Source organism: Sceloporus undulatus, chromosome 3 (assembly GCF_019175285.1).
Source record: "Sceloporus undulatus isolate JIND9_A2432 ecotype Alabama chromosome 3, SceUnd_v1.1, whole genome shotgun sequence".
NCBI lineage: Eukaryota > Metazoa > Chordata > Lepidosauria > Squamata > Phrynosomatidae > Sceloporus > Sceloporus undulatus.
The window spans coordinates 40665809-40678618 of record NC_056524.1 but is presented as its reverse complement, the minus strand read 5'-3'; the positions used below and the strand labels follow the sequence as shown (position 1 = coordinate 40678618).

Sequence of the window (12810 nt, the reverse complement as noted above, 5' to 3'; positions counted from 1 at the left end):
CCATGGCGTGATGTTTATGTGCAAACACTGGGGATGTTTTGTCCCATGGCCTTGGAGACATAAATTATCAAAGTGTTTGTACTCCCCCACAACTCCCCCATGATCTGTGAGTTTATCACTTGCAGCTCCTTCCTGCTGCTGTGGCACAGTATGTGTCAGTGGAGAGTTTCTGTCAACCTACTTTGCATTGGTTTTCAGTCCTTCAGGGTGTAAAGTTTTTCAAACAAGGATGGTGCATTGTGCAGTAGCTACCTAACTTTTGTAGAGACCTAGATTTCAAGGCCCCACATTTTTTGTTATGAATATTGATGATAATATGAAAGAACATATTGAAATACCTGTACTTTCTAGTTATGTAGATTTGCAGAAGGCTAATATAAGACCTGGATCTATTAGTCCCAGATAGAGTAGACCTATTGGGATTTACTGGAGCTGCATCCACATTGCCTAAATAATCCTCTTTGACAATACTTTAGCTGTCATGGCTCAATGCTATGGAATTCAGGGATCTGTACTTTTGTGAAACATTTAGAATTCTCTGTCAGAGAGCTCTGGGACCACAGCAAATTACAATTTGCAGAATTCCATAGTATTGAACAATGACAGCTAAAATGGTGTCAAACTGGATTATGTCTGCAGTGTGGATGCAGCCTAAGTGTTGACTCACCTTTAACAATGGATTCAATTAACCTACTTTATACTTCAGTTTACCAGTAAAATATAGGCTGTAATGTTAAGATTAATACAAGGATGGGGTGGTTTACAGCAGCACTAAAAAAAAAGGTAACTATGGGCCCAAACAGACAGGCCAAAATAAAGCTGCTTCAGGTCACTTTGGAGGTATGCTGTTTAAATGACACACACATCTTAAGAGGCCAGAAGCTGCGCCAAAGCTGCACTCCAGTCCTTAGAACTGGAGCAGGGCTTTGGCGTGGCTTCCTGCCTCTTAGGATGCATGCATCATTTAAAGAGCATACCTCTAAAGTGACCCAAAGCAGCTTTATTTTGTCCTGTCTGTTCAGGCCCTATATTGTATATGGAAACAGCCATACTCTCCAAAGTTTTACAGATGAAAAGTGGAACACATGTGGCCAAGCAACATCATCAGAGTGTGCGAAAATATTTTTAAAAGCTATTAATGAAAAATAAGAGACAAGCTTGGAGAGGCTGCAGCAGTTTGCTTTTTCCTGAACCTACTGGGAAGGGCAAGGTTGTGACCCATCCTCTCATCTCTGCTGTTTAGTTAAATTAGTTCAAACTACTTTTGCATTTTAACTCAGTTCACAGCAATTGAATTAAGCAGGAAAGTGGGAGGAGGAAAAATAAATCGTGACATTTCAAAAGCAGGTGAAAAAATGGGATAAAGTTTTAATTGGGACTGTCCTTGCCAAATCAGGAGGGTATGCACATCACAATGTCTGACTCCAGCAAGTTGCATAATTCTTTCCCAGGTCTGTAACAATAGTTCTGTGGATGGTATGGCTCTGGTATAGAAAGGAACTGCACAACAGGATAGTCTTTAAAGAGAATCCATGTTAGATTATCGAACTGAGACTTGGCAGGTCTGCGGTCTTTTGACACTACACAGTTATAATTCTATATTACACTTTAACTATGATGGCAACTTCCTATGGAATCTTGGAATATTCCATTTAGGAGATTATCACACTTCATTTTTCACCCAATTTGGGTATGGTTTGGGAACGGGCTTGAACAGGTGAAAATGGGTGTTATTGCACAGCAAAATGCTACCAATTCCGTTGAAAGACTACAAACCACCCCCCCAGACACGCTTAGCCAGCTGATTTTGATGTACGGAAAGCTTCCGTATTTCAACATTGGCAGACTGAGTGCGGTTGGAGGATAGCTTATAGTCTCCCAGCAGCATCAGTGGCATTTTTCTGTGTGATACCATCTCTTTTCACCCATTCAAGCCTGTTCCCAGCCCATGCCCATGTCTGGATTGGGTGAAAAATGAAGTGTGATACTCCTTAGTGAGGAGCATTTAGAATTCTCAGAGAGCTCTAATATCTTACCAAACTACAAACCCCACTATGCAGCCATGGCATTCCATGGCAGTGGAATACAGACTTGCAATGTTTAATCATAGAATCATAGAATCGTAGAGTTGGAAGAGACCACTAGGGCAATCCAGTCCAACCCCCTGCCATGCAGGATCTCCAAATCAAAGCATCCCTGACAGATGGCCATCCAGCCTCTGTTTAAAGACCTCCAAGGAAGGAGACTATATCACCCTCCGAGGGAGTGCATTCCACTGTCGAACAGTCCTTACTGTCAGGAAGTTCCTCCTAATGTTCAGGTGGAATCTCTTTTCCTGTAGCTTGCATCCATTGTTCCGGGTCCTGTTCTCTGGAGCAGCAGAAAACAAGCTTGCTCCCTCTTCAACATGACATCCTTTCAAATATTTAAACAGGGCTATCATATCACCTCTTAACCTTCTTTTCTCCAGGCTAAACATCCCCAGCTCCCTAAGTCGTTCCTCATAGGGCATGGTTTCCAGACCCTTCACCATTTTTGTCGCCCTCCTTTGGACACGCTCCAGTTTCTCAGTGTCCTTTTTGAATTGTGGTGCCCAGAACTGGACACAATATTCTAGGTGGGGCCTGACCAAAGCAGAATACAGTGGCACTATTACTTCTCTTGATCTAGAAAGGGCCCTGGATGCTACTCCCATAAGCTATGAAACTCAGCAGGTGAGCCTGGTTCAGTATCTCTGTCTCAGACTGATTCTTCTCATAGGGTTGCTGTCGTCATTGTGTGGTTTCAAGTCATTTCCAATTTATGGTGACCTTAAGGTGACCCTATCACAGAGTTTTCTTAACAAATCAAAACCCCTCTCATGGGTATTTCTTAAGAGGGGCTTTGCCATTACTATCCTTTGAGGCCCAGGGAGTGCGACTTGTTCAAGTTCACCCAGAGAGTTTGCATGGCCAAGACAAGATTCTAACTCTAGTCACCAGAGTTGTAGTCCATCACTCAAACCACTGTGCCATGCTAGCTCTCACATTTTCTCAACTGAACTGAAGACAAGGCTCTTCACCTTACTTTTTCTTCACAGTAACTCCCATGGGGTTATTGTGAAGAAAATGTAAGGAGAAGGGCCATATACACTGTCTTGAGTCCAATGGAGAAAATGTAGGATATAATTGTAAAAGCCAGACAAAATATAAAAAGTCTAAAAGTCAGAATTCATTTGTTGTACTAGAACACTTTGCCACCAGATAATGCAAGAAGAATTTTGCTAGAAACACAATGGCCCAGTACAGACCACCCCTTTGGCGCGGCCTGCACCTGCCCCTTTTCGCTCCAGGTTGGGGGCAGGGCAGCCTCATCGACAGCCCTGCATCCCCAATCCGGAGGTTTTCTGGACCACGCTTCTCCATGGCACGGAAAAGGGGTATCCTTGGGGCTTCATGCCCCTGGACACCCTGGGAGCTAGAACTATGGGAGAAAGGGGCCGTTAGGCCCCTTTCTCCCAGGCGTTGTTTGCACAGCCATTTGGTGACTATGGGAATGAGGCACGCACCCAGGAGGAGCTCCGTTTTGGAGCGCCTTCTCGCTCTGTAGCCAGGCCTCCGTAATTGGCCTGAGGCGGCGTGAAGACACTATGCATGTGCTGTGCCATTTGGACGCAATGTGTGCATGACGTCATCACGGCAGCCCCCATGTGGACGGGAGGCCACCATGGTTACGACACCGCCACGTTGTAGGGTTGCGGGGTGTGCAGATGCTCCGCCACTGGGCCGCCCTACTACGTGTCCAGGCCAGCGCAAAGCACTGGTCTGGATCAGGCCAATGCCACAGAGAACCATGTTTGAAATGGGGCTAGCCCACTTAGTGTGGTATCTTTTTTTTTACTGTCAACAGCTTACCTCATTTTATGGAGAAGCCGCAGTATACTAAACAGTTATTTTAATACCAAATGGGAGACAGATTTTGGGGGAGGGACATTTAATAATCAAAATCTGAATACTGTAACTTGAAATCTGAAAGCTAGTTTCTGTGGAACCTCATTTTCTGTAGTGAGCATCCATTGTTTAATGTTCTATGCTCTGGAACATCAAAAAGCAAGCATTCTCCATCTTCTACATGACATCCCTTCAAGTCTTTAAATATGGCTATCATAATTTAGTCTTCTCTTCTTCAAGCTTAAACATACCTATTTCCTTTAGCCATTCCCTTTTTAAAATGCTTTAAAAAAAAAAGTTGGATAAAGTTATTTATTATGTAGAAGGGCTTCCTGATTTTCGAGGCACTTAGGATGAGAAGCAGAGATTAGAAATATTATTTTATGTAATACTGAAGATTCAAAATGTTCTCCATTAGGGAACAGTAGGTGTATTGTTTTAGAACAATAAAAAAAGAAAGAAATGATCACACTTCATCCTCTTCATTGGCTGCCCACAGTCAACCTAATGAAGCTTTCATGCTATCCTCTATTACAGTATGTTGATTCTTTCAGTATCATTTTGCCCAGCCCACCACAAGAACCTTTACTGTCCAATCACTGGCCTGCCAGAGGGCAGTGCAATAATCAGATGAGACAGATCCAAATCTGAAGCCTTATCCATGTGGCTACAGTACTCATAAGCTATAGCCATGTGGAATAGCATTACAAGGAATATGCTTCATGCCGCTGTGCCCATCTGCATGGGCAAAGTGGCAAAATAACAGAAAAATGGTTCATCTTACAATGACTGCCTTTTCCTTTGCATTGACAGTATATCAGTATATTAAAGTAAATAGTATATCAGTGTAATGTTTCCATATAACAAAGAGGCAGAAGTGGGGCTTGAAAAGTAGAGGGCTCTGGAAGTAATGAATGTAATTGGTGCAGTGAAGAATATTAAACATTTCCCCTAACTATGTTTGTGAGTTGGTATGGGATACCCTGGAATTTAACTTGATTAAAGACGTTCCTGGCCCTACTTAGGCTGGCAAAGCAATTGTAGGCTTTGCTCATAAGTTGGCCCTTGATTACACACTTGATCACAAGCTTGGTAGATGAAGGGAATGCTTGGATGTTGCACATCTTCATTTCAGTAAGGTTTTTGACAAGGTCCCCCATGACATTCTTGCAAACAAACTCGTAAAATGTGAGTTAGACTGTGCTACTGTTAATGTAATAGTTTGAACAACCAAACCTTTGATAGTAGGGAGAAATGAGTAGCAGGGTCCCACAGGCTTCTGTCTTGTGCCCAGTAGTATCCAACATCTTTATCAGTGACTTGGATGAGGTAATAGAGGGCATGCTTATCAAATTTGCATATGACACCAAATTAGGAAGGGTAGCAAAGGATGAGAATTCAAAATGATTTGAGAGCTGGGCCAAAACTAACAAAATGAATTTCAACAGGAAGAAATGTAAGGTACTAGATATAGGCAAGGAAAAAAAATGAAATGCAAACAAATGGGATGGGTGACACCTGGTTTAACAACAGAACATGTGAAAGGGATCTAGGAGTCTTAGTAGACTGGAAGCTGAATATGAGTCAACAGTTTGATGTAGCAGCTAAAAAAGCCAATGGGATTCTAGGATGCATCAGTAAACCGAGGAAAGTAATAGTGTACTCTATACTGCTTTGGTCAGACCTCAGCTGGAATGCTATCCAGGGCAACATAATTCAACAAGGATGTTGACACGTTGGAAAGCGTACAAAGAAGGGCAACCAAAATGGTGAAAGTTCTGGAAATCATGCCCTACAAAGGATAGCTTAGGAGGCTGGGTTTGTTTCGCCTGGGAAAGACAAGGTTAAGCGGTTACAAATTTGAAGGAATGTCATATTGAAGATGGAGCAAGCTTGTTTTCTGCTGCTCCAGAGATAGTAACCTTATCACACACAAGGCAAAGGTGGTCATCCAAACTTTGCTGAACCATCAGGGTCTGATCATGCCTGGTGCTTCTAAAGTGTAATTGAGGCTTGCCGCTATGTTCCCATCATGGAACCGTTCACAGAGAAGCCATTTTCTGAATAACGGGATATCCCATTATTCAGAAAATGGCTCCTCCTGGCTTCCCCATGAATGATTCCATGACAATTCCATAGTGAGAAGCCTTAATTACACTTTAGAAGTGCCAGGCATGATCACATCGACATTTTGACCACATTTTGCCCTGCGTGTAATAAGATCCCATGACATGGAGCAACAGATTCAAACCATAAGAAAAGAGATTTCATCTAATAATTAGGAAGAACATTCTGTCAGTAAGAGCTGTTCAACAATGAAATATGATGCTGCAGAGTGTAGTAGTGTATTCCATGATAGAATATGGGGTGTAACTTTAAGAAGGCAGATTTTATCACATTTCTCCATTGCCGGGGAGTACACAGCCCATATGCAAGCTGGGCTTCCTGTTGTGGGAGGAGCCCAGAGAAGCTTGACTTGCCTAAGGGATGTGTACTCCCCAGCAACTGGGAAATGCAATAAAATCCATCTTCTTAAAGTTACATCCCGCATCTATCGCAGCAGCAAAGCCAATGCAATAAACCCCAGTGTCTTCCTGCATGATGGGGTTGGACTAGATGGTCTTTGCAGTCTTTTCCAACTGTATGATTCTATGATTTCACTGGGATTGATTTCCAAGTTCATGTGTATAAGACTGCAGCTATACACCCTCCTGAACAGTAAGTCCTTTGATTTCAATGGGACTAACAATAGCAATAGCAAGTACATTTCTATACCTCTTATTAGTGCACTTAAGCACTCCCTAAGAGGTTTACAATATGTAAGGTAATTGCTCCCCAACAAGCTGGGTCCTCATTTTAGCATCCTCAGAAGGATGCTAGGCTGAGTCAACCCTGAGCTCCTGGCTGACATTGAACTCACAACCTCATGGTTTGTGAGTGAATGGCTGCAGTACAGGCATTTAACCACTGTGCCACTAAGGCTCCTCCAGGTCTAGTTTCTAGGTATGTATGTATAGGATTGCATCCTGTGCAGAGAAGCATTCCCAGGCATTGCATGATTGTCACTTGCTATTTGATATTCTTTTTGTTGCCTGTTTTATTGAACCATTTCCTGTATTGCTATGTATTTTTATATGTATTATCCTATTTCTTAGATTGTATGCCATAGGCAGGTTTACTCTTTTATATTTATTGTTTTTATGTACAGCGCTGTGCAAATCTACAGCGCTATATAAATAATAACAACAACAACAGGTAGAGGTTATACTTGTATTCACACTGTCATTCTAAGGTCTGTGGGTCCCTGTGGAGTGCCACCTACTCTGAAATGATTTCAATAATGTATTTACAGAAGTAATAATAATTTTGGGTGCAGGGAGAAGGAAATCATTTCAAACAATTCTAAAACAATGATATGATGGAATTAATTCACGGAAGGTTTGCAGAAAACATTTTCCTCGTGCAGTCTCCCTTATTTGAAACATAATGTTATTTCTCAAACAGTGGAAATGTTACTCTTTTGGAGTGTAATTCATAGACCTGGGTGTTCTAGGAGTTGAACTTCAAACAAATTATACTCTTTTTTGTAGTATAATTTCAAGTGATGGTGAACTTCATGTGAATGATCCAATCAAATAAACAGGTCCAGTTCCCAAGGATCCTCCCTCCTGTCTGGATGCCAGTCCTGTGAAGGTGCAGTGATCTGCTATTACTCACCAGTTGACCTAGGTCACATGGGACTGTATCATAGGGATATACCTCTCATGTCCTATTGCTATGTGTGAAAAGTCAAAGTACATAGTGACCTTTGGGAATTAGCATTCACTGCTGCTGATAGCTATAGGGTTTGTCTACCTGGGTGATTTACCCCAAATTCCCTCTGGGCTTGCTGCATCCTGTTTACAGGATCCAGGGCCAAAACCATCTCTTTACAGTGATAGCACTGGCTGCCTTTTCCCTCATGGTTCCTGTGAAATGCCTGGCATTGCCACTGTGGGCATGAGTCCCTCTAAGGTCAGAACGAGGAGCCCAGTATCTATTACATGGCTGGGCATCTTGTTCTGACCTCAGCAGTGGTAGCCAGTGATGATCAGAGGCCATGTCATAAGGCAGCTTCCCTTTGTTTGCTGCAACATCCAGATACCTGCAGCAAAAGCAAATAGGTAAGGGGGGAAATTGAAACTAGAGTATTCTGGAGGGTGCCTGGAGTATTCTGGCAAGTGTAGACTCACCCATAATTCCAAATTTAGAGAGGATTCAATAATGTTTTTCAAATTAGATGTGCTGTTGTTAATACTGTGAAGATGGGCACCATGCTACTGTGTAGGAGTTCCTGGATCCTGAGGTACAGTGGAGCCTTGCTATCCACAGAAATGCCATCCGTGGATTTAAGCATCCGTGGATGGCAAGCCCCCATTATCCCCAATGGCAGTGCGTGCATGCCGCTGTGCCACCATGAGGGACAGACCCTCTTGTCCTCAGTGGTGGCAAGTTACATGGCTGTGCTGCCATTAGGGACAACAGGACTTCAGCTTCACCAGAATGGATCCCCCACGGATATCAAGGTCCCACTATACTGTATGTGGAAGTGTATGGAAAACTGCCAGTGACCACTTACTATGAGTCCTACTTACAATTCTGTACACTCCTATCCTGACTCCCACATATCAAATGAAATCCAACATACAGTATGCTATTCATAGCTTTCTTGTCACAAACCAATGCATAGGCAGGGGAGGATAGGGGATCAAATAAAACAAGTGTTTATCTTACACAGCATCATCTGTTTTCTCTTGTGGATACCTGAGTGTTGGTGTGTTTTATTTTTGTTTTTCTGGTACTTTTTTTTTTGGTCCAAAAGATACTGCATCCAGTTTGTTAGAATCTGACTCATCTCTCCCTCTTCTTACCATTATGTAGACAATTCATTTTCATTCATGATCATGCAACCTCCCTGCAGACAAACACACCCATTCACTTATGTGGAAAAATAACATTAGGGACATATTAATTATAACTGTGGTTAGTGCAACAAAGGTTTTGCTCTTTTTGATAATGTTAATGCCACTGTTTCCCCCATTCTTAATTTCTTTTAGCATGCCCATCTGTTCTTCTTCCTATCCCCCCCCCCCCATGTGTGTGATTCACGCTTTCAGGCTACCGGTGTCTCTTGTGTATCTTGCTCATACTTCACAGCCAGACCTTTCCTTTGCCCCCTTTCTATTAGTTTTAAAGGCCCTTTTCTCAACTTGCATCAGTGTTTGTACTAACATTATGGATGGAATTGTATGTTCAAATATTTTGCATTGTGCCAGAGGTTTCATTTTGTTTCTGTTTTGTAAATGGGATACATTTATGGCCAAAAGCTTGGATAGCTGTGAAAAAAGGAATACAGCTATTAGGAATGACACCTAACTGGTGTTTTTTTATGTGATAAGGCTGGATGCAGGTGAAAAAATTCTGAGCTGAGGCAGCCCAGGCTTAGCTGTTGGTTTAACCCAGCATTCAGTGGTATACTTTTCTTTGAGATAGGTACAGTGGTCCCTTGGTATCCACTGGGGTTTGGTTCCAGGACTCCCCATAGATAGCAAAATCTGTGAATGCTCAAATCCCATTAAATACAATGGCATAGTAAAACAGTCCATTATATAAAATGGTAAAACCAAGGTTTGCTTTTTAGAAATCATATATTTTAAAAAATATTTTCAAGACATGAATAGTTGAATCTGTGGATAAAAAATCCATGGATATGGCAGGGTGAGTATATAAGTAGAACATGCTGGTGCCATGCATCCTTTGTTGTTATCCCTAGCATCTCAGAGTCGGGGAACTGCATTCTCTGAACATGGACGTTACCATTTGGATGCCATAGCTTGTTGTGCCATCAGTTAACCTATTCTCTGTGTACTTATGTTATCTGTTAAAAGCAATACTGTCCTGTGAAAATGAGTCCCAAAGGTTAATTATATGTTGAGAAAGGAAATCATTCCTTTTGTTTGTCTTGCATTTACAGTGGGTGGCCTTGGGACTTTTTTATTTTGTGATTATTCCCCCATATTTATTCTTCACACCAATCATGTTTTCTAAAACTCCACTCTGCCCTCTCCCATTCTTTCTCCCACCCACACCAAAGCTGAATAGCCATATTTGTTTCCTTGATCTCATGTTTTTTTAAAAAAATCTTCCTACATTTTGTAGTCTTCCTCAATTTTTTAGAAACTGGCATGACCATGGCAATTTAAATGAATCTGCGCTGTTCAGTTTTGTAGTTCTTTCCTCAATAATTCCCTGTATTGTTTTTCCCCTCTGGTGTATCATCAGCAGTCATGGCTCGAAGCGATTGGCCATTTTTAGGGACTGTGGCTGATCAGGCTCAATGAATACTCTTTAGCTAGTTTTGGACTATTTGGGTGTGACCATGTACTTAAATACAGTTTTCTCATCATGGGACTTCCTAGGTTATCCTTGCTTTGAGCCAACAGTGGGCCATTGGTATGCTATGGTGTTGTGATGTTTTATAGCAGTGGCGGACAAAGGCATCCCCACACTCTGCTTTTCAGCCTCCCAAGCCCCTGCCTCAATCAAAATTGCTCTCACAGAAAGCCAAATATTTCCTTCAAAACAAGGAAGTTTAAAGAAGAACTAAGCTCACAGATACATGGTGTCTTTTGCAATTGCATCACCAGAATTTGGCATATGGGCAGCAGGATTATTCCTAGGTGTGCTGGGTGGCAGACCACTCTGACCCTGAAGAGTTGTCCATCCTTTCATTATAGGTTTAGCAGGGTTATACCCCATGACAATGGTAATCAAACCTTTTACCCTTGGAGAACCCCACTTTATATCTACTTGTGGATGTCGTGCCCCCACACTTGATTGATTGATTGATTGAAATTTTATTTATATACCGCCGTTCCTATGATCACGGCGGTTTACAAAACAAAATGAAAAACAGAGTCCTCTGGGCCGCTCCTGCCCAGGTGGAAAACGGGCAGGCGGCGTCGTCTTCGGGGGAGCCGGCGAGCCGGCTTTATGGAGGCTGCTTTCACCGGCCCCTCCCCCTGGAGAAACGCCGCTCCAGCGGCAAGGAAGAGTCTCTCTGGGCCACTCCTGCCCAGGTGGAAAGCGGGCGGGCGGCAGTTAGGGAGGGAGGGGCCTCTTTCTTCAGGCTAGCCCCGGATGGTACTGGGCCAGCCTTCTCTCTCCCTCAGAGGCCGAACGATGACAGTTAGGGAGGGAGGAGCCTCTGTCTTAGGCCCAGGCCCTGATGGTACTGGGGCCCAGCCTTCTCTCTCCCTCAGAGGTCCGAACGTGACCGTTAGGGGGGGGCGCCTCTTTCTTCAGGCTAGCCCCTGATGGAACTGGGCCAGCCTTCTCTCTTCCTCAGAGGCCGACCGACGAACGATGACCGTTAGGGGGGGGAGCCTCTGTCTTCAGGCCAGCTCCCTGATGGTACTGGGCCCCTTCTCTCTCCCTCAGGCCGACGCATGACACGTTGGGAGGGAGGAGCCTCTTTCTTCGGCTCGCCCCTGTGGAACTGGGCCGCCTTCTCTCTCCTCAGGCGGCGACGATGACTTAGGGAGGGAGGAGCCTCTGTCTTCAGGCCAGCCCCCTGATGGTACTGGGCCAGCCTTCTCTCTCCCTCAGAGGGCCGAACGATGACATTAGGGAGGGAGGACCTCTTTCTTCAGGCTAGCCCCTGATGGAACTGGGCCAGCCTTCTCTCTTCCTCAGAGGCCGAACGATGACAGTTTAGGGAGGAGGAGCCTCTGTCTTCAGGCCAGCCCTCGATGGTACTGGGCCAGCCTTCTCTCTCCCTCAGAGGCCGAACGATGACAGTTAGGGAGGAGGAGCCTCTTTCTTCAGCTAGCCCCTGATGGAAACGGCCAGCCTTCTCTCTCCCTCAGAGGCCGAACGTGACAGTTAGGGGGGAGGAGCCTCTGTCTTCAGGCCAGCCCCCTGCTGGTCAGCCTTCTCTCTCCCTCAGAGGCCGAACGATGACAGTTAGGGAGGGAGGAGCCTCTGTCTTCAGGCCAGCCCCTAATATATATAATATAATATATACTACTTGATGTAGTATATGAATAAAAATATATTTTTATTTATTGTGTGTATTTTCATTCACACATTCATGAATATTCATATTTTAATATTTTATGAGGAAATAACATTGTTCAAATTAGAACCTTTTTATGTAAGTAAATTCAATATTTAACTCAACGCATGTGTAAATTTTATACATTAAAAAGTTTGGAAAGAGGTTCAGGGCCTCCAAGCCCCAGTCCCCCTTTGACCAACTCCTGTAACCCCTTGGGGCTCCCATCTTACTGTTTTAGAACCACTACCCCTTGCCATTTCTAAAGATCATTTCAAAATTTGTAACATACATTTCTGAGAATTTAGGAACTCATGAATGGACCACCTAATCCAACAGTAACAAGCCAGATAATGACAGAAAATGAAGAAATATGATATTGGATATGGAGAGGTAGCAATACAGTCTTCACTGTAGAATTTCTAGGCTGCTTTCATTTTGGTCTCATAAAAATGAAAGCCCTGTTCAGTCTTTTATTAATAAATACATTTTTTCCAATGGCTGTTGGTCAAAACTTTCCAAAATGGATAAGCTTTCATAGGTGGTAACCTAATTTTACAGAAGCCGAGTTGGAACTGGGGAATTCAAGGTGAAAAAATATGAATAAAAGGATAAGTAACAGAAAACCATAAGGGTGAAGTTTAAGGGACAGTAATAGTATATGCCAAAAACACATGGGTAAAATGACATGGTTTCAGGCCACACTGGGGGTCTGGCATTTAGATGATGCATGCCACGAACACAGCTGAAAGCTGCACTGATGCCACACCATCTGGGAAAAGAAGG

General features: G+C 43.3%; 1 protein-coding gene across 1 annotated transcript in view; it reads left to right on the top strand.

Annotated features, from left to right (window-relative positions):
- The window catches only part of GAP43 (growth associated protein 43), a 98521-nt gene that overhangs the window by 4864 nt on the left and 80847 nt on the right, over nt 1-12810 (top strand). The gene's annotated exons all lie outside the window — the stretch shown is intronic.